This window comes from Aythya fuligula, chromosome 2, assembly GCF_009819795.1.
Source record: "Aythya fuligula isolate bAytFul2 chromosome 2, bAytFul2.pri, whole genome shotgun sequence".
Lineage (NCBI taxonomy): Eukaryota > Metazoa > Chordata > Aves > Anseriformes > Anatidae > Aythya > Aythya fuligula.
The window spans coordinates 40,596,925-40,622,483 of record NC_045560.1 but is presented as its reverse complement, the minus strand read 5'-3'; positions in this window follow the sequence as shown (position 1 = coordinate 40,622,483).

Here is a 25,559-nt window from a genome sequence, read left to right as displayed (position 1 = left end):
TTTTAAGTATCATATTACTTAGCTTTGGAAGAAGAGTTTGTAAATATTGAAATGATAAGTCACTGTCTATGTGATTGACACATCTAGTAATAAATGTGTCTACCTACTTCAAATCTCTGGATCTAACTGGTATGTTTCAAGAGTTCAGCAATCTTGTGCTTGCCTCTTTAGGAACATTTTGAATCAAACATCTCACAAAACTTACACCAGTAAGTAGCAGTGCTAGCTTTTATGAAGGCCAGACTCACAGTATACTGTTGACGAAATCACTTGCTAGAGTGGCATTTTAGTTTTTACATTGTGTGGTTAGCTGAGTCAGTCACTGACATCCATGGAGGACTCTTCACAGTGAGGTCAGTAAAGATACTTTTTGCCCCCCAGAAGTCTCCTCCTCTTTGACTGTGCCCTTACTGTTTGAAAGCTCTCAGGCTCCTAAGTCTGGGTATAGGTCATGGATATCCCATGACCAATTTTCAGAAAGAAAAAAGGTGGCTGAGGTACAGCCACATGGTCCTTGGCCCCAGTGCCAAGGTTTCTGTGAAGACAAACAGGGGTTCATCAAACGGAAATGTGCTGCTGTGCTTCTGAGTCCCACCTCTGATTTAGGTGACTGGAGAACCCAAATTCTGGGGCTTAGGCATGCTGCCACCTAAGAGATGCATCTCTCCCCTTTCTACAGTTTCTTCAAATTCTTATGCTGTTGCCAAGTCAAGTTGTTTGAAATATGTTCTGTGGTGCTTAAGTATTCCCTGATAGATTTTCTTATGTAATATATATATATATATGTCTTATGTAATATATATTTTTCTTATGTAATATGTACTATTATATAATAATAATTATAATTGCCTCATATTTACTTTTGCACTTGTAAATGATCCATCTATTTTTAATTTAGTTAATGCAGTTCCTTCTACACTGAGACATTTCCCTGTATACACTGGTACAAATATCAGCAGAAATCTTAAAATGTTCATAGCATTTTCTAGTTGTTGGGGGGGGGGGGGTTGTTGTTGTTTCTTTGTTTGTTTTCACTAGGCTATGAATCACTCCCTGATACAAAGGACCTGATCCTGTTTCTATTTATCTCAACAGAATAACTTTTAATTCCCCTGGGACAGAGATGAGCTCATCGTGATACTGAGAAAAGCTTGTTTTACTTTTTTTTCCCTTGCAAAAGCATGTGTTTTGCTATCCTTTTGTAAGACTGAAGTATTTGCCAATATTTAAACCTTATTTAGGCAAAACTCCCATGAGAGCTGGTAGTATAGTCCTATACAGTATAGGACCTACTGGCTCTTCATAAGGGGAAGAGGGGAAAAAAAAAAAAAAAAAAAAAGAACAAAACACTGACATGTTTTGCTTTCCTGTTAAAGAAAATCAATAATCTATGTTCCTCGGCTCCTCTTGTGAATACTTTAATGCATAAGGGCATACTTCCCTTAGGGCAGTAGGATGAGCGTGAAGAGTCCCACGTTGCTGCCTGTGAGAATCTGGTTGAGGCTGGGGCAATGCAGAGGTTAGGGAGGCTGTGAAGGCAGGTCCCTCTGGGAACAACCCAAGACCAATTACTGTGTGGGCAATATGAAGAAGGCTGAAACCCCCTTGCTCTCTCTGACAAACTGAGCATGGTCTTGCTTGGTCAACGTCTTCACCTGCACTTTTTCCTTACAACTTTTTATTTTCCTTCTGTCATAATTAACTATTAAGGTGGAATCATTGAATCATATAATATCTGAGTTGGAAGGGACCCACAAAGATCATCAAGTCCAAGTCCCGTGTCCCTAAAAAGGATCATATGTCTGAGGGCTTTGTCCAAACGCTTCTTGAACTCTGGCAGGCCCAGTGCCATGACCACTGCCCTGGGCAGCCTGTTCCAGTGCCCAGCCACTGGATGGGTGAGTCTTCAGCTCTGGGTGCAGAACCTTTCCCTAACCCCCAGCCTGACCCTCCCCTGTCCCAGCTCCATGCCGTCCCCTCGGATCCTGTCGCTGTCCCCAGAGAGCAGAGCTCAGTGCCTGCCCCTCTGCTCCCCTCGTAAGGGAGCTGCAGGCCGCCATGAGGCCTCCCCTCAGCCTGCTCTGCTCGGGGCTGAACAAACCAAGGGACCTCAGCTGCCCCTCATACGTCTTCCCCTCTAGACCCTTCACCATCTTTGTTGCCCTCCTTCAATCACTCTCTAACAGTTTTATTATCTTTCTTATCCTGTGGTGCCCAAAACTGCACACAGTACTCAAGGTGAGGCCGCACCAGCACAGAGCAGAGCAGGACAACCCCTTCCCCTGACCAGCTAACAATGCCAGAATACCTGATACATTCTAAATTCAGTGTATGCAAATTCCCTACCAAGTCCCACAGATAAAATTACAAATTATGGTGAAATCTTACATTTACCAGGTATTAGATCTGTCAAATGAATCATGCTTCTGGGGAATCAGATGTTAAGGTTTGTACATACACAGTTGTAAGTGAAGAAAAATAACATATTAGAATAAGTTTACCATTTAATGACTTTGGGCACATGATTTCTTTAACCCATCCTGTAAACAGAATGTAGAAATCACACAAATGGAGCATGACACAGATAATAACTATTATAGCTCTCACTAAGTCATTATACGACAGTTGCAATTTATAATTATTACCAACCTAGGTCTTAAGGAAGGAGGTGCTTTTCTGGATGATCTCCAAGTCATTCTTTTTATCCTTAGATACAGACTCATTGCAGAGTGTCACAAAGTTTTCTTGCTTCAGAAGCAGGAAGGATAAAACAATGTAAAAAAAATTAAAGCATTTGATGCAGTGAAGCTGAAGACAGATTTATTTTACTTGCAAAGTTTACAAAGGAAAAAATCATGTATTGAAATATTTTTCCTGTAGTTCCTTTGATTGTTGAAATTATTCATGGATTTTCCTTTTATGTGCTCTGATGGATAAAATATATTTAAATATATTATTGGGCAAATATAAGCAATGTAATCAAATTTTTAAAAAATGACCATAATTACCATTGGATTTCTCTTCAATTGCAAATTCAGTGCTAGCTCTGAAGTAAACAGAGCCAAATCCTATTTGTTCTGTTTTCTAAAGAGATAAAGCACACCGCAAGAATCCCTTTACAGCAGAGCTTCAGATGGAAATGAGGAACACAGCCTAGCTCTAATCCAATTCAGAGGCCTGCTCCTGAAAACAATAGTGAAGTACTGTAACTGCTCAGCCCTTTAGTGATATCTAGTGCCTAATTCAACAGCCAAATTGTAATTTAAGCATGTGACAAATCTAATTTCTTATAGTATATGCTGTATAAAATAGGCAGGCCAAACTTGGTCTGGATATTGATGAAAGCAGCAAATGTCTATACTCTTGATATTCTTACTTCTTTAAGTGTCACGTCATTTTAGAAATATCTCACAGGAGTCAATGAAAGTCTTAGGCACATCTCTGCTAGATGCTATACATCCATGCGGCTCTACAGTGTGGATAGTCCTGTTCTATGTGTATAAGCTGTAACTACCCACATTTCTTGATGCAAATGGCACCATGTCAGTTAATCTGCTGTAGTGATGACATCAAGTGACTGGGGAATCTTCCACCTCTTCCTACGTTGTCTGTTACAAACATGGAGAAAATTTAGCAGCCCTGGCTACCCGCATCCCACAGGTGGCAAGTTGCAGTGTAGATCTGAGCTGGGAGGTGCACCCAGCTTTGGCTGCCCACTGCTGAAATCACTGCAGGTATGGCTATCAAGTACAGATGTTAGTCTGTTTCTGTAGAAAAAAATCCCAACCCAACCCAAACTTGCCAAATCTTTTAAAGTAATAGAAAGACACTCCACATACAAACAAAACAATAAAAATCATCCCTAATACATTTAACATGCAACTAAAGTATTCTTTCTGTGACACGTGGTATTGGAAGCACACCAGCTTCAAAGGAAGATACATAACACAGCTATGGGATTTCATCTCTTTAATTATATTCCCATTACACAACAGAAAGTGACTTAGATATCAGCTTTATGGATTTTCTATTGACCTTTACTCTGACAGGTAAATTTCCTTCTGCTACAAAATGTTCTCTGACACTAGCTATTTTAATAACTATCTTTATATCATCTGCTTTTGAGAAGGTTATGTCTTAAAGTCCATTAGCAAGGATGACCCTCATTCTTCATCATTAAATTCATTAAACCCAAGAGACATAATCAGTAAACAAAATGTTCTTTTCAAAGAAATTTAAAGTTTTGAAGTTTAATCTTGCATTTTGTTTGTCTTCCATCTGATATAATTCTGTATCTTCTTGTTGGAAAAATAGTGTCAGGAGGCCTTGATGGTTTGGCTTGTATTTCCATTAATACATTCTTGCCAGATAAATTATTGCCAGATCTTCTCAGCCACTTTCTTTATTAACTCAGTTAAATTTCTCCTTTGGGTCATTGTCCAGTAGTTTGTCCAACTCATTGAGCTGCTGGCAGAGTGAAGAATCCAGTGTCCGGAAGAGTACTTTAGTGGCAAAGATGATGAAATCATAACATTTATGGGCTCACGCATTTTTTTAATTGAGAAACAGGTTTTTAAAAAAAAACAGTCACAGCAGATGTATTTCTTTCAGAATACAAGGGACAAAACAACACAGTTTACTAAAATAATTTGTTTGGGTCTGACTAGCTGCTTTTCAAAGCCAGCTTTGCTTCGTGTACAAAGCTTCTATTCACTAGAGCAACCACAGACTGCTGTGTTCGTGAGGAGTGGTGCAGTGTCCCTCCCACTCAGGGAGCAGGCTTACAGTTATCTTCTTATTTGTATTCACTACACGGCTAAACTCTTCCTCCCCATTGAACTCTTTCTCCCACCACGTTTCCACAAATCTGTCTAATGAGATTAATAAATAAAGCTTTAAATGATAACCAGATCAATAAGACTTTATACTCCTGGAGCTTTTGTAGTTGGCAGTGAAGTAGGTCTTCAACATCCTGAACTACTTTCCATAAAAATCAGGAGAAGCTCCTGCTGATTTAGATGGAGCTTGTCCCAGGCACTGCATACATCTTTATATCACAAATCTATTTTCAAAAAAAATGATGCTAGAAATACAACACAACCAAATTATATTTTTATATTGCTCTGATTTGCTCTAGCCAAAATGTATCAAATTTACAAGTGGCAGGGAAAGCTATCTCCCTTCTCAGTCCTAGTGTATTAACTTGACAAAACTTGGCTCTATCAACTTGCTTAAGAAGCTGCATATCAGCTAGGAGCCTTTCTCTTGTTCCTCCAGTGTGTTGTCATCAGCAGGCCAGCTATGCCATCAGCAACACTTGGCGGTCTGATTGTCTTCAGTAGCTGTACACACATACGACGTGTATATGTCCGATGTTGTGTAAGATAAATAAAAGAATCCGTTTCACTTTCTTTGGTTGGCTTAGCTATGTAGAGCTAACAGACGTAAAAAATAACTCCCTCAAGCTCCCAAGCAAATAAGTCAATATGAAGACACATAGGCTGCAACAAATAATGTTCAGACTTTAGCAGGATGTGATGGGAGGCTCCCCTGCCTCAGAAAGCAGTGGGAGGCTATGCCCGAGTCACAGGCACTCTCTCTCTTCCCCCTTACTGTTCCTCAAACTGTGCTGTCGAATGCCAGGTCCGCTCAGCAAGGTTAGATCTTAGTTTTCCTGGAGTTTTGGCCCATGTTATACATCCATCTTGGCACCCGTTCAGCCTGCAGTCTTCTCTGATTGCCAAAAAGCATGCTAGTAATTCAGATGCTGGTAGGCCTGGGATATGACTAGCTGGCCACTGGGAACAGTATGAGAACTTTATTGTTTTCCATGGCCCATCATAAACCAAGAATGATTAGCCACATGTAACTGAGCTGGCTTTGGATTTTAAATCCTAAGACATCAAGCATTCCAATCTACTTCAGCTAGTTCTTTTTCTTTCCATTGCTCTGTTGAAATGTCAAAAAAAAAAAAAAAAAAAAAAAAAAAAAAAAAAGCAAAGCTTCATTCTAGCACAATAAAAAAATCAGAGGTTATCAAGAGGCAGTTCAAGGACTTTTCAGGGCTTGTCATGTGAACTTATGCAGTCCTTAAGTACACTTATATACGTAAGTCCTTAATTCAGCACACCACTGAAAATGGGTCATTTCTGTATGTCTGCTGGGACATGGAATTTAACAGGTTAGTCAGACGCAGAGTTATGCAAACGTGGGTCAAAAAGCAATCCTTTTGCAGACAGTTTCAACAATCTGATCCAAAATTTGCAATTAATTCAAAAGCTGACCAGAGAGAGATAGGGGAGGAACACAGCTAAAAAATAAAACCTTGGAAAACAGATGGGATTTTCTCCAGGAGTGTACTGAGGAACTGACAGTGAGAGTTGACTCTGAGTAGATTCTGCTGTATTATGCTCTCATATCCATTAAAAGAACTGTTGAAAAATTAACCACCATGCAGGAGTTCAAGAAATCTCTCAACCATGTGTTTATTTTTCAGTCGTGACACAGCTTTATGTATGTAAGAGAAAAAAGCAACCTGCCATTTGTTTTAAAATTACAGACTCCCAGAAGCCCTCTCTCTTAGATATAAAATATATATCTCTTATATGCTAAAATGTATCTCTTATATGCTAAAAATAGCAGTACTGAAATACTATCTATCCAGTTCTCCAGCTGGACTTCTTCCAGCATGTTTCACGTGCAAGACATGTCTTACAAACCTGCTGAGGAAAAAGAGGAGGCTCTTCCTCTCCACCTCTTCTCATGGTCTTCCAAAGCCTTCAGTACCTGCCTCAGTACCCTTGGGCTGTTTCACTTGCCATGTCCTCATCTAGTTACTGCCAGCTCTGTTAGGTAGGAACAATGGTTTTGGTGGGAGAAGGAGCAGCTCTTCTACACTGCAATGAAATTAGAGCAGAAAACTGTATGGGCAAGGTTGGGCACTGCCCACCCGCCCTGGTTTCAGCCAGAGACAGCATTGCCTTGTTTTCCTCTGTTCCTAATTCAGCCATATGTTTGTGTTTTGTACATGTAAGTGAAGTGAGCTGTAGGTTTGCTTCTAACTCCAGTGGGATTGAAATTTAACCCACTCTCTACATTTATTCTTGTAATATGAAGTGGAAGAAATGGAATTTCGGCAGAGCTTTTACAAACAGAGATAACGCACACAGTTAACAACATTTGGGTGAAATTCAACCCTGCTGAAGTCAATGTGAAGTCAATCTATTTTTTTCACTACGCCTCTGTTTAGCCCACACTTGAGAAGAAAACACACACAGACACCAAAGTGTTATTGAGTTAAATAAACATTAGTTACAGGAATTGAATGGAGGAAACTACCTAATTGTTTGTGTCTTCGGTCACAACTGTGAAAGCTGCCTCCACAGTGGTATAGCTGGAGTAATATTATAGCACAAAAGTGATATTATTCCTTCAGTCTTGTTCTTTCCTCTCTAGCAGCCTTCTTGGTGATACCCTCAGCTAATTTGGAAATGCGGCAGCAGTGTGTTGCGATACTATTTTGAGTATTGAGGAAAAGCATCTGCTGTCTGTACGAATATTTGTTTATTGCTGTGAAAAACTAACAGTAATCATGCAGATCTAATCTGAGAATTGTGTGTTAAAATTGTTATGCAATTTCTTTTGTTTGCACCCTGACAGATGTTCTGTTAGTACTCGTGTATTTCGTTTCAAGGTGTTTATAAGGCTGTTTGTAATGATTTGTTTAATTACTGTGCAGTGAGATACCAGATACCAGAACTGACTTTACCCCTGCTCCTCACCACCCTGAGCTTGTTTGCAGTAGGTCTGAACCTCAGAAAATTCAAGTTGTTTCAGCGGTCTTTGCTGTGCAGATGATGCAGTGCATTAAGTTGCTTTCTAAATCCCCAGGTTTGTCTATTAGATTTTATCTGTACAGTGAAGTTGCATCTAAATTTATTTAATATGTTATGTTTACTGTCTTTTGTCTGTTGCTTTTACATGGTTTTGCTGATGTGGGTAAGCAACCTCACCTCCATTTATTCTAAGGGAAAACAAGAAGCAAAGAAAATTAGAAGCCTGTTTAAGAATACAGCAGAAGATGGTGGCAGTCCTGGTAATTCTGCTTAAGTCCCTTGGTGTTGACTCTCATGCCACTGCCCTTGACTGAGCTACCAGAAGAGAACCTCGTGAATAAGCTGGGCTAGTGGGGATGCACTTCTGCAGACCCAACTTTCAAGGGAAATTTTCCAATACACATGTGAGAGGATGTTGAACGGTAGAAAAGCAGTTTTATTTTAATATACTCTTGGAGGTCTAATATTCTGTCATATAATAGTTTTTGTACAATATCAATTAATTTCAATTTCCAGAAGATTATTAAGATCTTTTCAATATAGTGGTCCAACTGTAAACTGCGCAAAACTGCTTTCAGAAGAAGATATAACATATTTGCTCTCTATAAAAAATACAAATATATATGTGTATATATACTTAGCTTTTTTTATATTTCTTTTAGAATATTTATAAATATATATATATATATAAATATGTATACCTGTGTATAAAGGCTTAGTTCTAAAGCTCAGCTCTGAACAAGGAAACCAACTGGTCTGAGAAGCCACACAGCCTGTGCAAACAAGTCTAAGACATCAGATTTTTGTTGTAAGGCTTTTGGTAGGAGCTCACAGTTACTCAAAAGTCTACACACTGCAGCACTTCCTACAAGAAGTGGTTTCACCAGTTTTGCAACCTTAACGAAAAATCATTCCTTTACAGAGAAAAAAGATCCTATTTCTTAAAAATGTGACATGCTTCATCTGTGTTTTAGCTACTTTTAAGAATCAACGAAATGAGAAGATTTTTTTCTTAGGAACAACAGTCTCTGTCCCCTAGCTGCTTGTGAGATACCTTATGCTGCTGTGCTTCAGCTTCCCTAAGCAGCAACCCTGCTGCCCTATGGAGCCAGCATATCCTGTTGTGAAAGTATAACACACCCGTGACCTGGGAGACAGAATAATTCTCCTGGATGTTTGCAGAGCCTGCTGAATTGTAAAAAATGTCGTAGTTCTGGAAAACACACCGTATTATGAGCACAGAAGGAATTTATATTTCTTTTCAGATTACATGCTTCATATTGGCAGGATGGTAAAAGAGGACTATTTATAACACACAGTAGTTGCAAAAAGTTATATCTCATTTATAAGGAATGAAAAAAAGAAAGGTAATATGATAGTTAGAAGGTAATATGGTAAACTAGCTTTATATATTTTGATGTTGATACTCAAATAATTTATGAATAGAACTGGAGCTCTGGTTGAAATTTTGAATTTGGGGTGCAATACTGTGCCTGTCCTCCCTGTTATTTGCTTCCCTTCATTCCACTTGCTCACAGGGGAAATTTCTAATGGGCTACAGCCATAGGTTAGGCAGCCAGAGTTTCACTTTGCAATAAGGATCAGCAGTTCTCCCTTTTCTCCTTTCACCAAAAGACATTCTCATAAAGTGCCTTTCCAGTGGAAGAGGAACGAGCAGGCTTTTTCCTTCTGACCTTTGTTAAGTAACTTGGCGTGCTTTTCCTTTGTTTGTTTGTTTGTTTTTGCAGTTCTCATTTCCAAAACATTTCCCGTGGACGGTCCAAGTGCACTTCAAAAGTGAAAGCTGAGTATGTCTGCACAGCGTCTCCCTGTACGGCTGCCTGAGATGAAGTACACAAAGTAACTGATCCATGACTCTTAAACTAGTTGGGTCCATCCACAGATGTGCCCAGGTGCACACTGTTAATCCTCTTTGAAGCTCCAAAACGTAACTAGTTTGAAGGTTTGGGTTTTTTTGTTTTGGATCCCAGACCTCTTTCTTGGTGGAGTTCTGATCTTGGCACAGACAAGGTGGGTCTGAAGCCAAGTGAAGAAGTCAGGTCAGCTGGTCAGGGGCAGGATCAGGGTGAAGAAATCAGGTGCAGGCACAGCTGCAGCATAGCCCAGGCAGGTACCAAGGGCTGGGGCATAAATGCAGCTCTGGAGCAGCCTGATCCCAGATCAGGCAGCTGCACCATACCACAGTCAGCCTTCAGAACAGGCTGCCAAACCTCCAGGAAGGATGAAGAGGTTGACACTGAGGTTGATCACAGACATCAGGGTCTGTACATCCTTCCTTAGCTTTATTCTGATTGCAGCTCCAGCTGAGGAAAGAAGAACAGAAGGTATTTCTCTGTCTGCAGCAGAAAAAAATGGTAATTAACACACACTCTGATCTCATCTGAATGTGTTTTTAACATGGATGTTCAAGATTTTTTTTATTTTTTTTTTTAATAGCCTACTTTTAACTTGGACCTCCCTGAATATCCTCACAGGGGTATTGTTACTGTAATAGAACATACTCCTACATGATCCTACTTGGTTAGCCTTAAAAATACTTTAAAAACAGAAAGGAAGAACAGAGTCTTTGTATAGGAATGCTAAAATCTATCTTCATTTATGGGAAACTGTCGATGAATTGCCATGGAAACATTTACTAATTGTCCATGTAGCCCATAAAAATAGTAACAGAAAAGGTAGATCTGTCAAGAAATGACACTTCATGAGAGGTGAACTGACCCAGAAGAAGAATTCTGAACAGAGACAATGTGGTATACAAAGAGCTTTCCTTTTCCAGAGTATCTCTTTGCAAACTGAAATCACCTTAGTATCTGCCCAGATGAGACCCTGTTCCTCTTGAGGAAGTGTGGTATCACTGTGATCCTTGATGCCTCTTTACAGTCTGTCCTTCAAAACACAGTGGTTAGAAGAGGTTGGACTGTGACTTTGATCAAGTCAGGACACCCATCCATTCCCTATCCTAGGTTCAAAGATGTCATTAGTCAAATTTCTCCTTTTTTTTTTTTTTTTTTTTTTTTTTTTTTTTCTTTCAAATTCTTTTTGACTATATGTAGAAATGCTGCTTTTCACTCCTAGGTATATCTACTCTAGGCTAGGTGTGATGCAAACCAAGTCGTAGCTCTTTCCCTGTGGAATCTGCGAAGTAACTTAAAGCCTCACAGCAAATCAGCATAATAAGCAGGAGATGCAGGACAAAAAATTGCACTCGGGTAAAACTAGGTTAGTCAGAAGTACATCCTCAGAGGTTCCACTGGTTGTGTTTCTTTGTTGTTGTTGTTGTTTTGTTTGTTTGTTTTTGTATATTTTGTTTCATTCTTAAGATATTTTTAAAAATTAATGCCAGAATCTTGTTATTAGCCATTAATACTCCATTGGCCAACCTAGAAGGAATTTGGGCTCTTAAAGAAAAAAAAAAAAAAAAAAAAAAAAAAAAAAAACTTCAGGCCTCTCTTTAGGTTCTTGATGTTAATTGCCATGTAGCGAAGGACTCTGTCTGTTCTAGGAAGTATTTCTGTAGCTGTTTAAGTCTAAAAATACATTGTGAAATGACAGCGCCAATTCTGCTCATGGCTAGTTCATACTGTCAGCTAGCAGTTGAGCAGTTATTGACCTAATGTGGTTGTGTACTACTGGATCTAAACAATTCTTCACTCATCTCTTTCATCATTTAATATGGGCAGAGAATAGAACCAAATAAAAGGAAGGAAGTTGGCTTTTTTCTTTTTTCTTTTTTTTAATTCCTATTACTAAGGAATCTGTTTCCTACCTGGTCCCTGTGTGAATGACCAAGTAATGTCTTCTCTGAAATGAAATCCTCAACCATTGCTGAAACAGTGGAGCTTAGAAGGAGTTTGTACTCCTTCTACTTTCCACCTCACTGTTTCTGCAGAGAATTATAAGGAGAAATATGGATATACTTTAGTTAAAATGAGGCAGTGCCTGGAAGTGTGCCATATGGGCACTCTGAACATGTATGCCAGCCTATTTCAATGGAAGAAATCTTGAGTAAAATTGCCATTTCAACCACTGTATGTCTAATACTGATATTAAACCAGTAATTCCCCCTGACAGAATGATAACAATGGCATTTTTCAGTTCATTTTGGACTGGAAACAAGCAATGAAGCTGCTCATGCTTTAAATGTTCCTTTTGGAAACATCAAATGTCTTTATTCTCTGAAATCCATGTCTGAAAACCTGAGCAGCCATGAAATCCTGTAGATGCACAAACTGAAGAACACTTAGGGCTTAGTCATGTAATACCTCTTTTTGCAGATCTCATCCAGGGATCACATGAAGGATTAACTAGGAGGGTGAGAGGAAGAGCTACAAGACTGGAGACAGAAGGAATGGCCACAGCAGAGCTATGCAGCTGGAAGAAAGTGAGGGCCCTGTGCCAGAGGAAACCAGAGGAGCTGGATGAAGACAGGAGCTGTCCAAGCAGACTGCTTTTTCTTCACTAGGTGGGAATGACTGCAACATTGAGGGCTTTTCTCTCTAAAAAAATTCAGCTCTTAAAACAATTTTCTTAGAGCAACAATACCAGGATAATCCGTGAAGTGATCTTCACTAAATTTGACTGTCCCTTTATTTCTTCTGTGGATGCACATTTTTGTATGGTAAGCTGGCTGAAGCAAAGCACATGGAAGAAACTTTGGTCCTGATGAAATTTTACTAGATACTCATCTTGATGGATTGTTACACAATAGTCACTGCTGGTTTAAAACAAGTTAAGACCTAGCTCCAGTACACATTGTGCAGCAGCCACAGCAGTGGCTGGTCAGCAAATGACCTAGCAAGCTAAAATGCATCCTTCTCCATGTAAGCTTTGCCCTTTTTTTTTTTTTTTTTTTTGCTAGTGTATAGAGAGGGTATTACTCTTGTTCAGTTTCTGTCATGCATCATTTTTCTACTAGTCTGTTATTGTAACTTGTAGTGTCTATCAGCATAGTCTAAAAGCAGTCGTTAGAGGAAGATTGAATGACAAAAACATGCTAATATGAACAACAGAGAAGCAAAAATAAAAATAAAAAAATCACTGAAGCATTTGTCAGCCTCTATCTTTATTTGTTTTGTTGTATCTTGAAGCAATGTGTTATATCAAGGCAAGTAATTACTATCAACACAGCTTTATATCCAGGTGCATGCACAGATAAATTATGGGTGAAATGAGACTAAATACTCTGCTTGATGATTAACATTGAATACAGTTGCAATGAACAAGGCGATGCTAAAGCTGTATGAAAGCCCATCAAAAAAAAACTCAGTGGAAAACCAATAAATGTTTTGGGTTTTCTATTGATTCATTATCAGAAAGGTTTAAACACCTAGACTGTTAGGCTCAATAACAGCATGCTGAAATTTTATTTTGGTAGTGACATAGGTCTTAAATGGCCACTCGGATAAGATGTTGAGTGTCTGAAAAGGTGAACTGAAAGGCTGTTCTGCATGACCATAATGACCATATGCAAAAATAATTCCAACGAGAAACCTAAAATTCAAGCATTGCTTTAAAAGGCAAAGGAGTGTAAGAAATGAGTCAAGCTGAATACCTTGGCAGTAATATGCAAGCCAGTGGGGATATCTGGAAGGAAATAATGTCACAAATTGGCAAAGCAGCAACTGCATTTATCTGCTTAAATAAGATTCAGTCCCTGAAAATCTACAACTTAAAGAACAAACTGAATATTCAGTTCATGCTATTTTCAACTTAACAGATGGATGTGAGAGCTGGAAATCTACCAAAAGTATAGACAGTCATTTAAGAAGTCTGATAAAACACTCTGAAAAAAACTTAAGACTCAGAAAAATAATAGTTTTTTTAAAATAAATGAATATATAACCTTTTTTTTTTCTTTTTCTTTTTTTTTTTTTTTTTTTCCCCAGAATTTAACAATATCTTTGTGCCATATATCAACCAGAAAAGAAGATAGCTGTATCTAGGATATGTGCGAGTAACTGGAAGGAAGAAACTCCAGTGTTAAAAGTATATTCAGAAGCAGAAGTGCACAGAAAAAGGGTGAAGAAAAAAAAAAAAAAAAGGGGCATCCTCTGCTGAACACTGGTACTGCTTATGGGACTTGGTATCGTGGAGAGGATGATGATAGCTGCTCCAAGAGATCAGAGGGCGAGGGGCTGCCCCGTGCCTGCCTGAGCCGCAGGTCCGTGACCAAGGACAGCTCCCGCTCAGCCATGGGACACTTCTCTCTGGGATTCTCTGTTCCTGCTCGGAAGTCTGCTTTGGAACCAGCAGCTGTGACTTCGGAAAGTAAGTACCCCTATTTTACATAGACTTTTGTGTAATTAAAGTCATCAATACTGAGGGCATTTGTGAGTTCTTTGGAGTCTGTGCAACATGGCAAAGTAAGCACTACAGCACACTTCATGTGATTGCACTGAGTAGCTCAAAGTTTGAGTTGATTTACCCCACTCATTTCTAAGGACAAAATCTGAGAATGTCTTTTTTTTTTTTTTTTTCCTGAGAAAATACAGAAAGGTACTTCTGCTCTTTTTTATTTCTATACTTCCAAATAAATCATTTGTGACATAACAGAAAATACTGCAACAGTCTATGAGGAAGCATGAGCAGCAAAGCCTCAGACCCTCCTCCAGACATTGTTTTTCATTACACTGGGCCCTTTCTATGCTAAAATACTTGCCAGTTCCAGCCAGTTGGGTCTTCCTCTATAGTTCATTGGAGTAGAAGGTATAAAACCAAATGTAGACTAGAGGTATTTACTTGCTGCTGAATGGAACCAAGGGGATTCCACAAAACCCCAAACCTTTAAGATGTATCTCAAGAAAGGTCTTGAAGACACCATGTTCTCTTGTCTCCTGATGGTCACCATCCTTGCTCTTGCTCCCGGTTACATCGCCCTCTTTGAGCAGTCAGCTGGCTTCCCTTGCCCTCCTACACTAAGCTGAAGTTTATGTCCTTACTCCCCTTCACCTTGCTCTTTTGTCATTGATTGTTTTTATTTAAGCACCATCTTTTGTCCTGTAACAGTGCAGCCTCATCAGCTCTTTTGCTGGCTTATTGCAATCCTGATTTATGGACCTTCTCCTTCGGTACAGAGCAACTAGCCACATTGGATGTAAATGATGGTATAAGAGATAATGATGGTTTGATCACACCTTATATATTTCTACTAGGTGAAAAACTGTACACTTATGTAAAAATGAGTGTATTTAATTCAGCTCATTACCCCTTGCTATTTTAAAGCATGTAATTTTTGCTTTCTCTGGAGCAAGAACAGCCCTTCCTATTGGTTGTGGAAGACACTGAAACCTTTCTAGACCATTGTTTACTGCAGTGAGTCCCAAATCTGGTATATCCATGAGCATGACTGGGGGAGACCCTCTGCAGCATACTGTCAGGAGTATTAGATAACCTTGTTAGAGAAGCTTGTCTGCCTGCCTGCACTATTTCCTGCTCGGGTCAATCCATGTTTGTTGAGTTTTGTTGCCATTTGTTCAGTTACATGATTACATTAATTGCAGTTTAAAATGCGTGTTATGTTTTAGCTGGATTACCAAGATGCTGTGTGCTTTTTGTGTAACGGTAATTAAACTGCGTATGCGAGAAGTTAGACTTTCAATATATTTCAGTGCACTGGAGCCAGATGATTATTCTGATAGCTGAAAGGCACAGATGTTTTTCCAGGACTGGAATTCAGTGGCAGCAGCTTTTACCACGTAAACATGATGCTGAAAACACTGAGGCGCAGCGAGTCCATGCAGCCCCCTCGTGCTGCATTTTCAGAGCAGAAGTGTTGTAAGGGAACAGCGTTCACGAAGTTTAATCGCTAATGGGATGGTGTTGTCATCGTTTTACCACCTTTGAACCGCACTTCAGTCTCAGCTGTGGTATTATTAGCCTGTCTAGTCAAATTAATTGCATCCCCTCGTAGGAGTCATGTAGGCACTTAGCTTATTTATATATTTCCAGTGATTTCCAGTGCAGGCAGCGCTGTGATAGCTAAACTATGCTTTGTCCTCCTCTCTTTTTTTTTTTTTTTTTTTTTTTGCTTTCGTTTTATTTATTTATTTATTTTTTATTATTGGATGTCAAAAATACCGGTGAGGGAGTTGCAAAGAGAAAAAAAAAAAAAAATGTAATTTCCAGAGGTAATTAAAGGCTGTAAACCAAACGAGCGTGGATTTTGGGTGCCCAGTAGCTGAGCCTCTCCACCCGGCTACCGCTGTCCCTCGGAGCGCCGCCTGGGCGCTGCTTCCCCAGCCTCAGCCCTCCGGCGTGCGCCGGGCCGTCCCTAGCGCAATTAATTAATTAACTGCGGGGCGGCCGGGTCCCTCCGCGTCCCTCCCGTCTGCGGGGACACGGGGCCCCGCGGCGCCAGCCCCGCTGCCATGGCAGCAGCCAGCGGGCGCCCGGCCCGGCCCGGCTCGGCTCGGCCCGTCCCGGCCGCCTCCCTCCCTCCCTCCCTCCGTCTGTCCGTCCCTCCCCGTCTCCCTCCCTCCCTTCTCCCTCCCTCCCTCCCCGCGTCCTCCCGCGCCGCCTCCCCGCGGGGTCAGCCGGGGACGGCGCCCGCCTCCCGCCGCAGGAAGCGCCGCAGCCGCCCCGGCGCCTCCCGCTCGGCGCTCGCCGGTGGCAGGCAGGTGAGCCGGGCCCCGCCGGGCCCCGCGGCGAGGCGGGGGAGCTCGGGGGATGCACCCCGGGGCGGCGGGGGGTGGGCTCCGATGGGGGGCGGCGGGGGGCGGGGAGCCCCACGGGGATGGGGACGGGCTCGGGGGGTTCCCTCGGCCGGGCTCCGACGGCGCCGGGCAGCCCCCGGCACTGCCGGCAGCGCCGTGCTGCGGGCGCGGTGGGATGGGGGATGCCGCCGGTGCCCTCCCGGCGCCCCGATGGGTGCCCCCCGGACCCATCTTGCTCCCCCCGGCCCCATCGTGCTCCCCCCGGGTGGCAGGTGGCAGGCAGGAGCTGTGAGGGTGCCGCTGTTCGCTCCCGGTGCTTGCGGCTATACGGAGGGTGTTTAAACCCCGTGGTTTAAACGCAGCCTCCCGAAAGCAACCCGGTGCCCCGCAGAAGCGATGTGCCGGCCCTCGGGGAGCGATGCAGGAGGCAGGGATGCGGAGTAACTCAGCCCGAGTGCCAGGGCAACAGGTGGCGGAGCGGAGGAGAGGCTGCTCGTCTGGCATCCTCCTCCACCGGGGCACAGCCTCCCCGCTCGCTCCGACAGCGGCGAAGTGCCACCGCCTGCATGAGGCAGGATCCGCTCTTGCTATGTCTTCGATAAGGAACCAAGAGGCTCGTTTATTTTTAGGAGACTGGGAAGGCAGCTCTGGGCAAAAAAAAAAAAAAAAGAAGTGTGTCGCGCTTGTGCCTCAACCCTGTGACCAGAGGAGCGGTGCTTGATGAGAAAATGGGGTCTTTTGGGGGTCTGATGCCGCTGTGTGTTCAGGGGCGACTTGTCAGGAAGGAAGCTCTGCTGAGCTGGGCGGCGTGCTTGGATGGTGCGCAGGGTTGTCGGGAGGTGCGGAAGAGACAAGAGCAGAGAGAGCCTCAATTAAAGCAAAGCACTGCAGACATAACCTGTAGGATAGCTACATCAGCGCTCTTTCACACGTTAGAGACAAATTTTCCCCCAGAAACTAAGTATGCTGTAAAGGAAATACTGCGTGGGGTCTGAGAGACTAAACAAGTAGCGAAAGAAAGCAGAAAGATAACGTCATTAAAAGCCAGAAGGTCTATGTTGAGAAGCAGGATTTCCAAAAGGAGTAAGGCTTGGTTAACAATTCCAAGCAGAACAGCTTGTTGGTCTGGAAAAATTTAAGGTCTTGGTCTTTTTCATTGCATCAATAAACATAAAATGAAAATATACAGCTCCTAGTATAAACTCATACTGAGCACTTGACATAAAACTTGAGCAGGACAAATGAAAAGGCATTGTTAGTAATAAAGTCTTGGGAAATGGTATCAGGATATATGAGGGAAATGAAGAAAGACATATTGTCTTGGATTTAAAAAGGAAATCTTTTAAAAATGAGGCCTAGTGGAAGGAAAGAATGGGAACCTGCTCATGCAACAATGCTTTGTTTTTATGGAAAAAGCTGAAATGGAAAACTTTTAAGGAAAAAAAGGTTGGGGAAAAAAGTGAAATCCAATGAAATGTCTTTGATGATAGTGGAAACCTTTCAGTAAAAATAAGTGCTCCAGATAAGGTAAAAATTTTCAGGTTATACTTGAGTTAGTTGACTGGAGTTAGAAGAGTCAAACACAAAAAAAAAAAAGGCAGGTTAGGAGGAGAAGGGAGAAATTTACTTTCATCACATGAATCATCCAGATCTGGAGATCAACCAGAGCACCACCCCAGAAGAGAGGCAGCTCGTAGGAAAGTCATGGAAAAGAATGGCCAAAAAGGAGTGGGAAGCAGAGCATCTGTAGGTAGCTGAACTGTGTCTGATCTTCCTGGAGACTTCTGTCTGGGAGAGAGGGTTGCAGAATTTCTGTCCTAGGGACCCGTGGGATAGTTTTGCTGTGTGGACACTAGATAAGACCCTGGGATCTTACTGTTTTATTTTTTGGGGCAAAGATGCACTGGAGAAACTTGAGAAATTGTTGAATGCTCTTAGGGATGATTTTCCAGGAAAGTGAAAAAGATGAAGCAGGAAAAAATAGCTGATACAGAATGGTGTATGTGGCTGCCCCAGTTGACAGATGGCAGAGGGAAAGCCAAAAAGTTAACGAGGAAAAATTGAAACTCCCTCACGAGGCACTGAAAACCAGGAGTACTCATAGGAAATAAAGATTTTGTGTACAGCTGAAAGAAAGAGAAAGGGATTCAGAGGCAATTTACTGGAAGGTATCAGCAACTGTGGAAGAGAAAGAGCAACTGTGATAGGGGCTGGTGTTCAGAAGCTCACGTACAACAACATGGACTATTCTGTATGTTACAGAGCATTGCCCAAAGCCCAGGGCACCCTAGAGCCCTTATCAACCTGGGCCTTCCACACCACAGAAAAATGAGATTTTCATTTAAAAGAAGGGGGGAGGCAATTACTGCCTCTGATTTCTTCATGCACACAAAGCAGATGTGGAACTTTATTATGTGTTTTTTTGCCATAAAAAAGAAAAAAAAAAAAAAAAAAAAAGGAAAATTTGAGGAAAGCTTTAACAGAAAGACAAAAGCAGTGAAGCATCGCAGTTATGCATAGACAGTTAAAGAAAAGACATAAATAAAATGAGAAAAACAAGATGTCTGTAGTAAACTTCCTAAGCCCTCCAAGTCAACAAAGCAATTCAGCAATATTTGCAATCAGTTGTAAATAATGGCAGTCATTCATAACAAGAGGTATTCTTACATAAGGATACATCCTTACGTAGACCTTACATTTAGGCCTGACCTTGGTTTTCTGAATATATAGCAGTCTTGTTTTGGTGCTACAAAGTTCATAATACTTCCATTACAATTCCTCAATTTGCATTTCAAAAAAAGTGCTCTGCAACTGAAAACACTAATTACATCATTTCTAATCAGTTAATCTTCTGTACTTAGCAGTTTAGTAAAATGTCAGGGAGAATACATGAAACCTATGGAACCTGAGGAAGCTACGAAACTCAAGCTGGAAGAGGGCTGGAAATGCACCAGCTCTTCCAAACATTTTGTGATTTTTACATTAATGGATTAGTGAGCAAATAATGGGAGGAAGAAAGAGAATCCACACAAAGCTTTCAGCATATTAGCTAAAATATTGCAATTGTGTAGTGGCTATAATTTAAAAGAGATATTGAGGAATGTAAAATTTAGTGCCTTATATAAAGGGAATTATGGATTTTGTTATCTTTCTTTAGTGAATTAACATTTTAGCTGTACTTAATAAATGTTAAGAGGTTCAGTCTAGCCATTTTTGGAAAATGACAGAATACAGAAGCCATGTGGCTATTTCAGACAGATGTTTTCCTTTAGGTTTCTAGAGATGGGCACAAGAGAAACCCTTGCCTTTCTTCTGTATGGCTAGGTCCTGGTGCTTACCTTTGATCCAACTCATGGTAAAGTAAAACTTCGGGAAGTTTACCTGTCCTCCTGATAAAAGGTAAGGAGATCTTTGTTGAGAAGTTTGACTTCTGAATGACTGTTTCCAGCATGAGTTCAGGGAATATAATACTTTGTGTGGAGATGAAATGATGAGATCCAATTTGTAATCTAGCCGGCTGAAGACCAAATGGCAGAGAAAACTGAGTAACTAAAATTGATAGGAAGAAACTTAGGTCTATGCCAACTTTGTAATTAAACAGGGTTTGGAGTGGAAGAAGTTTGAAGTAACCTTCTTAATTTTGTTAGTACATTGGCAGGTTAATAATCTTTTAATTAAAAAAGTTAATAAAAAATAAAAAGGAACTGTAAATAAGTAAACAAATAATGATGTAAATAAGTAAATAGATAATGAACTAACTAACTAACTAAGCTTAGTAAAGTGGGGCCTTTGTGATATGAAACTACAGAACAAGTGCACATCTAGAATGGAAAACGTAAAAGTTTTTACTATACGGGTGCATATTTTGTTCTCCTTTGATCTGGCCAGGGTATATGCATTTTGGTTCCTCTACCATGCTAGTGTTTTAATTTTTAATTATTGGTTTTCACAATAAGGATGCATGAATTATTTGCTGTTTTGAGATACAATAGGAGATATATTTAGGATCTGAAATCTGTCACATCCTCTGGGATTTAGCTGTATGATTTCATTAGATTTAGAGTTAGTGCAGTAAGTCTAGAAATGGGCAGATGCTAAACATAATGCAGAATTTTAATTATTGTTTACAGTTAATTAAAATGCTATTTTTGTTTGGTTTGCCTCCCTCTGGCATCTTCAAGTCCTAATTAATTCTTACCTGTGGGTGGTGGGATTAGGATTGGCAACAACACGCACCTCAAACAGCCCACCAGCACCTATGGCTGTACATGCAGTAGTCCTGCAGAAGCAGAGATCAAATTCTTGAGAAGTTAGGTAAAGGTGGCTATTGTTGTTGTTGCCAAGATTATTTTTATCGTATTGTCAACATATGTGTTAATGTACAAACATGCAGGTAAGGTATAGAACTCATGAAATTTATAAAAGGTAAAGACTTTGTATACATGAGAAATTAGAGTGCTGAAGACAAGATGTTTAGAAAATGTTAAAGGGGAGCCAATGTTCGCTTGACATATAAAGGAACAGCTTGGCACTGTTCCTTCTGGTGAACTACTCAGTGACATTTATGACACTGATAAAGAAAATCTGTGAGCAAATATGATTATCTGATGTGGTTCAAGGAGCGGCTCTTTGGCACTTTTCTATGGAGGTGGTATTTTCAGGTGCATACCCAGATCGTGATTAAGGGTTTCCTTTCCTTTCCTTTCCTTTCCTTTCCTTTCCTTTCCTTTCCTTTCCTTTCCTTTCCTTTCCTTTCCTTTCCTTTCCTTTCCTTTCCTTTCCTTTCCTTTCCTTTCCTTTCCTTTCCTTTCCTTTCCTTTCCTTTCCTTTCCTTTCCTTTCCTTTCCATTGAATCGGAATACTATAAGTTTGGTTTTGTTTTGGCTTAGAAGTGCTTCTGTAATTGGTTTCTAGAGCTTTCTTGATTTGACCTAATTGGACATTTTGGAAGGTCGCCAATGTACAGACTAGGATTTTGCCAGTTTTCCATCAATGATTAATAAAGCTCATTTGAAGGATCAATTAGAGTTCCAAAAAGAAGATTTTGAACTGGAATTGTTATAAAACCAATGAGTGCTATTTTATTAATGGGCATTCTCAATGTTGAAGGATGAAATACGGCACTGCAATGAACTGCAAATGTACATTTCTTTCCAGAGAATCCCCTTCCTTCAGGTGATTATTACATTGTACCAGGAATTCTATGGATTGAGAAACAGTTTCATTTTGCTTCATAATTACATTTTTGGCAAAATTCAAATTATTGTTTTTTTAAAAAAAATCATTAGACCATTATAAAGTAGTTTTGGCAGGAAAGATTTCTTCAAAGGTTTATTTGCTCTTTATGGTGCTAAAAGTGTAAGCGCTGGCTTTCTGAAGGACTAGTGAACTTAAAGAAATGATATGTTTGGAGGGAGGAAAATCAGGCAGTGCATACAGTCATCAGTTTCTAATCATCCTCAACTCCTCCCTGAGCTCTCATTTTTATAAAGATAATTAAAAAGCAAAGTGCAAGTTGTTCAGCCAGTTTTGGCACATCTCTAATTTGTTCATTTCCCCAGTACACGGGTATAGGTTTGATGGAAAGTTTTTTGTTTGTTTGTTTGTTTGTTTCTGAAGAGAGGGCTGACACTAGTGGATAAGTGAACAAGCAGGAGGTTCCCACATGTTGGAATTAGCTACTTATCTGTCTCATCCATTGCTTGTTTGTTCACGTTTTGCTCATTCAGATGTATCCTAAAGAAAAGAGATTTCCAGCTATTAGGGTGGCTCCCATTTCTAATTTGTTCCAGGAGTTCATAGCCGTGGGTCTGAGCACACCAAGCAGGATCTGTAGGTGTTTACATATTACTTGTCATTTGGATCATAATTAGCTTTTTAATTTTAATGTTACTGGGTTTTGGCTGACCAGGTAACTATGAGAAGCATGTCCTCCAATTACATTTATGCTCTTTTCTGCACAGTGAATTTGGAGTGGAAATGATTACATCTGTCATTTTTTCATGCCTCCTTGGTGCCACTGTTCAGCTAGTGGTTTCTACCAATAGATGTGTACACAGAGTGCTGTGTGATGAGTTGCTGTACTTACTCTTCAGGAGTAAAACCTAAGCCTTCACTGAAGTACTTTCCTCTTCAAAGACTGATGCACATTTGGTAACACTGCCACTCTGCTTCAGCAAGCTTGTGCTGTGAAAAGCCAGAGCTTTCACTCAGGTAGGACTCCTCCTTGGCAGGTTCTACAGAGAGATTTTTCAAGCTGTCCTCCAAAGCATCTTTGGGGATTCCTGGCAGATCAGGTGTTCTAGGGGAAGGCACTGCTTCCTTTTTCAGACACTATTAGCATAAGTATCACAACACGAAGCCCATAATCACACTCAGAAGACACTTTCCTCATGTAAATCAGGCAAGTCTTGCTTAAATTGGCATTTACTGAAATAGGACTGTTGGAACTGTACCAGTTCTACATATTACACCGAGCAGGTATATATACTGCACTACGTGCTATGCTTGCAGTAAAAAATGGCAAGAGGCATTCTAAAATAACAGAATTACAGTACTATACAATTACAGCATTTCTGCTAGCATCATGGTAATATTTCTTTTCCACACCTTTGAAGAGAACTTGGAAACCAAAATGCTTCAATAAAAACTACATGCCTAAATTATTCAAAAAATCCAACTGTGATTTGATTCAGGATGAAAAAGTAAACTGAGCTCGTGCATTCCATGTTTTAGGCCTGCTGAAGTAAAGCTTAGAAAAAGATCGTTAAAGCAAGATATGGAGAACGAAATAGAAAGATGATGGTCTTACATTTTCACTTACTGAAATGAGTAGATGTCCTAATTTTCTCCGGAGAAGAGATACCAGGCTTCTAAGTTCTGTTATGAGTTTAGCAGAAAGGTTGAATCTAGATTTCCAGTTTTTATCACTTTACTCTATGTTTCCTGGCATCTGTATGTTTCTTGCTAAGTGTTCCATAGTAATGCTCAGTTGCAAATAACATTTTGATTTAGAATATGACGAGCTGCTTATTCCATCAGTTAATCCCCCTCACACCTGGTAATTGAGGTCTGTATGGTCTTAGATTAGGAATGAGAGAACTTGCTAAGCTCTTGCTTCTGACAGACCTCCAAAATCAAACCTCTACCCAGCGGGTTTTAGCTTTCCCTCAAAGTAACCCAGTTATAATTATTGTAACTGCAGGAGTCTTTCCAAGCCCTAATCTTTTAACTGAAACCACAGTGGTTTGGGACAAAAGATCTGGTTTCAGTAGGACTTCTGGCCATCTTTACCTTCTTACAGAGCTGCATTCATGCTTGCTTTGAGTTGTCCTGAAGGAGATGTCCCTTATCCACCACTGAAAGGGAACTGTATGGAAAGCTTTGGTGGTATCACATCCATTTCAAACTAGAGACTTTTCTGCAGGTCAGTTAAATGCTGTTTCTTCTCATCTGACAGGATGTCCTCACTGCTGTCCCAATCTCATCCTTTGTCTGTTCCACTCAATATGAAGGGAGAGCTACACATCTGAGCTAATGAGCCTGTCATTAGTCATCTACTTTTTCAAATAAATATTAAAAGTACAGCTTCTGCTGTGTATTTTCATGAAAACCCAACTGGCCCACTGTCATTTTTGTGAGATTTGGAGTCATAAAAATTGTCATCACAGGTGGCAGCACAAGAATGACCTTGATTATTTCTCCAGAAGATAAGAAGGATGAATGGCCATTTTTGTTTATTCAGTAGCCCTTCTAGCCCAGTCACCTTTGGCTGTCGCTGACAAGTAGAAGATGTTCACTGTAAGACTGGAAGAAATAGGATAAGTGTAGAATTTCCTAACTCCTGGCAGTCAGAGGTTATGGGAATTTCCTGAGCCAGAGATTTCACTGGATTGCATCATCATGTTTACTAGCCATTGATAGACTTATTGACCATAAATTGTCTGGTCTGTTTTGAACTTTTTTGAACCTCCACATCATCCTTTGATGACAGTCCAAATAGCCTTTTTTAGTAAAACAGTTTTTGCAATAAAAAATGAGAATATGCACAAAATCCTATTTAGTCTGGAAGCCTGCTTCAGTGTAGGAGGGCTCTGACTGCCTTCCCAAATACTTTGTTGTTGCAGTTTAGAAACAAACATCTTAAAAATTTTTGATGATAACTTAATCTTGCTGTTTTTCTTTCCCTGCAGATTTTGTTGCCCTTGTTCATTTGGTTTTGTGAACTAAGCATTAGTATCCTGCGTGGCACACGCATCCCTGAATAGCTTGAAAAAAATCCCTTGCTGGATTTTTCATGCAAAATCAAAAATGGGTGTTTGTTGAAATGTGTGGTGATGTGAACTGTGTATTGGAGGTTAGATTGTGCCTCTAGGTTTGTTTCTTTCACTTGCTTTCTTCCTTGTTATTTATTTTTCTTTTCTGTTTGCCTGGATTTTCATACGTCTCTTCTCTCCTCACACATCTGCTGTGGTTCCCTTTGAATTCTGATGATAGAATGGAATTGGATGTCTGTGCAAAAACAAAGTATTATTTCATTAGGTTATTTTTAGGTTCCCCAGAAGTTTTGAAACAGACATAGATTACACTGTATGGTAAACTGGAAACTGAAGATGGAAAGAGTTACAGTTAAACAATATATAGCATTAGTGGTTTAATATTGAATTCTTACAGTAAATGGATATTTGCCCTATACAAAGACTATAGGATGTTGGCCAAATACCTTTGGTTACCACTAAAATGTTTCAGCCTTTCATGGCATTTAGAGCAGACTGGCTTCAGTTATCATTAATAATAAATGAAAGTTACTCTGAAGTCATTGTATTCAAGTACTACCTGGTGGCGTTGATGTATGTATAAACACTGGTCATTCGCGGTTTAAAGAGGGACCCACATGGGATGCTTTTTGTTGTGCTGAGTCACTCCTGTTAGTCCAAAATGTGAATTATGATTCCTTCATTTCCACATTCACTGCAAGGTTTTTAAAATGAAACATTTTGGATTTTCTTTGCCAAAAGGTAAGGTTCTCATTTAATCAGAAAACTCCACAGCA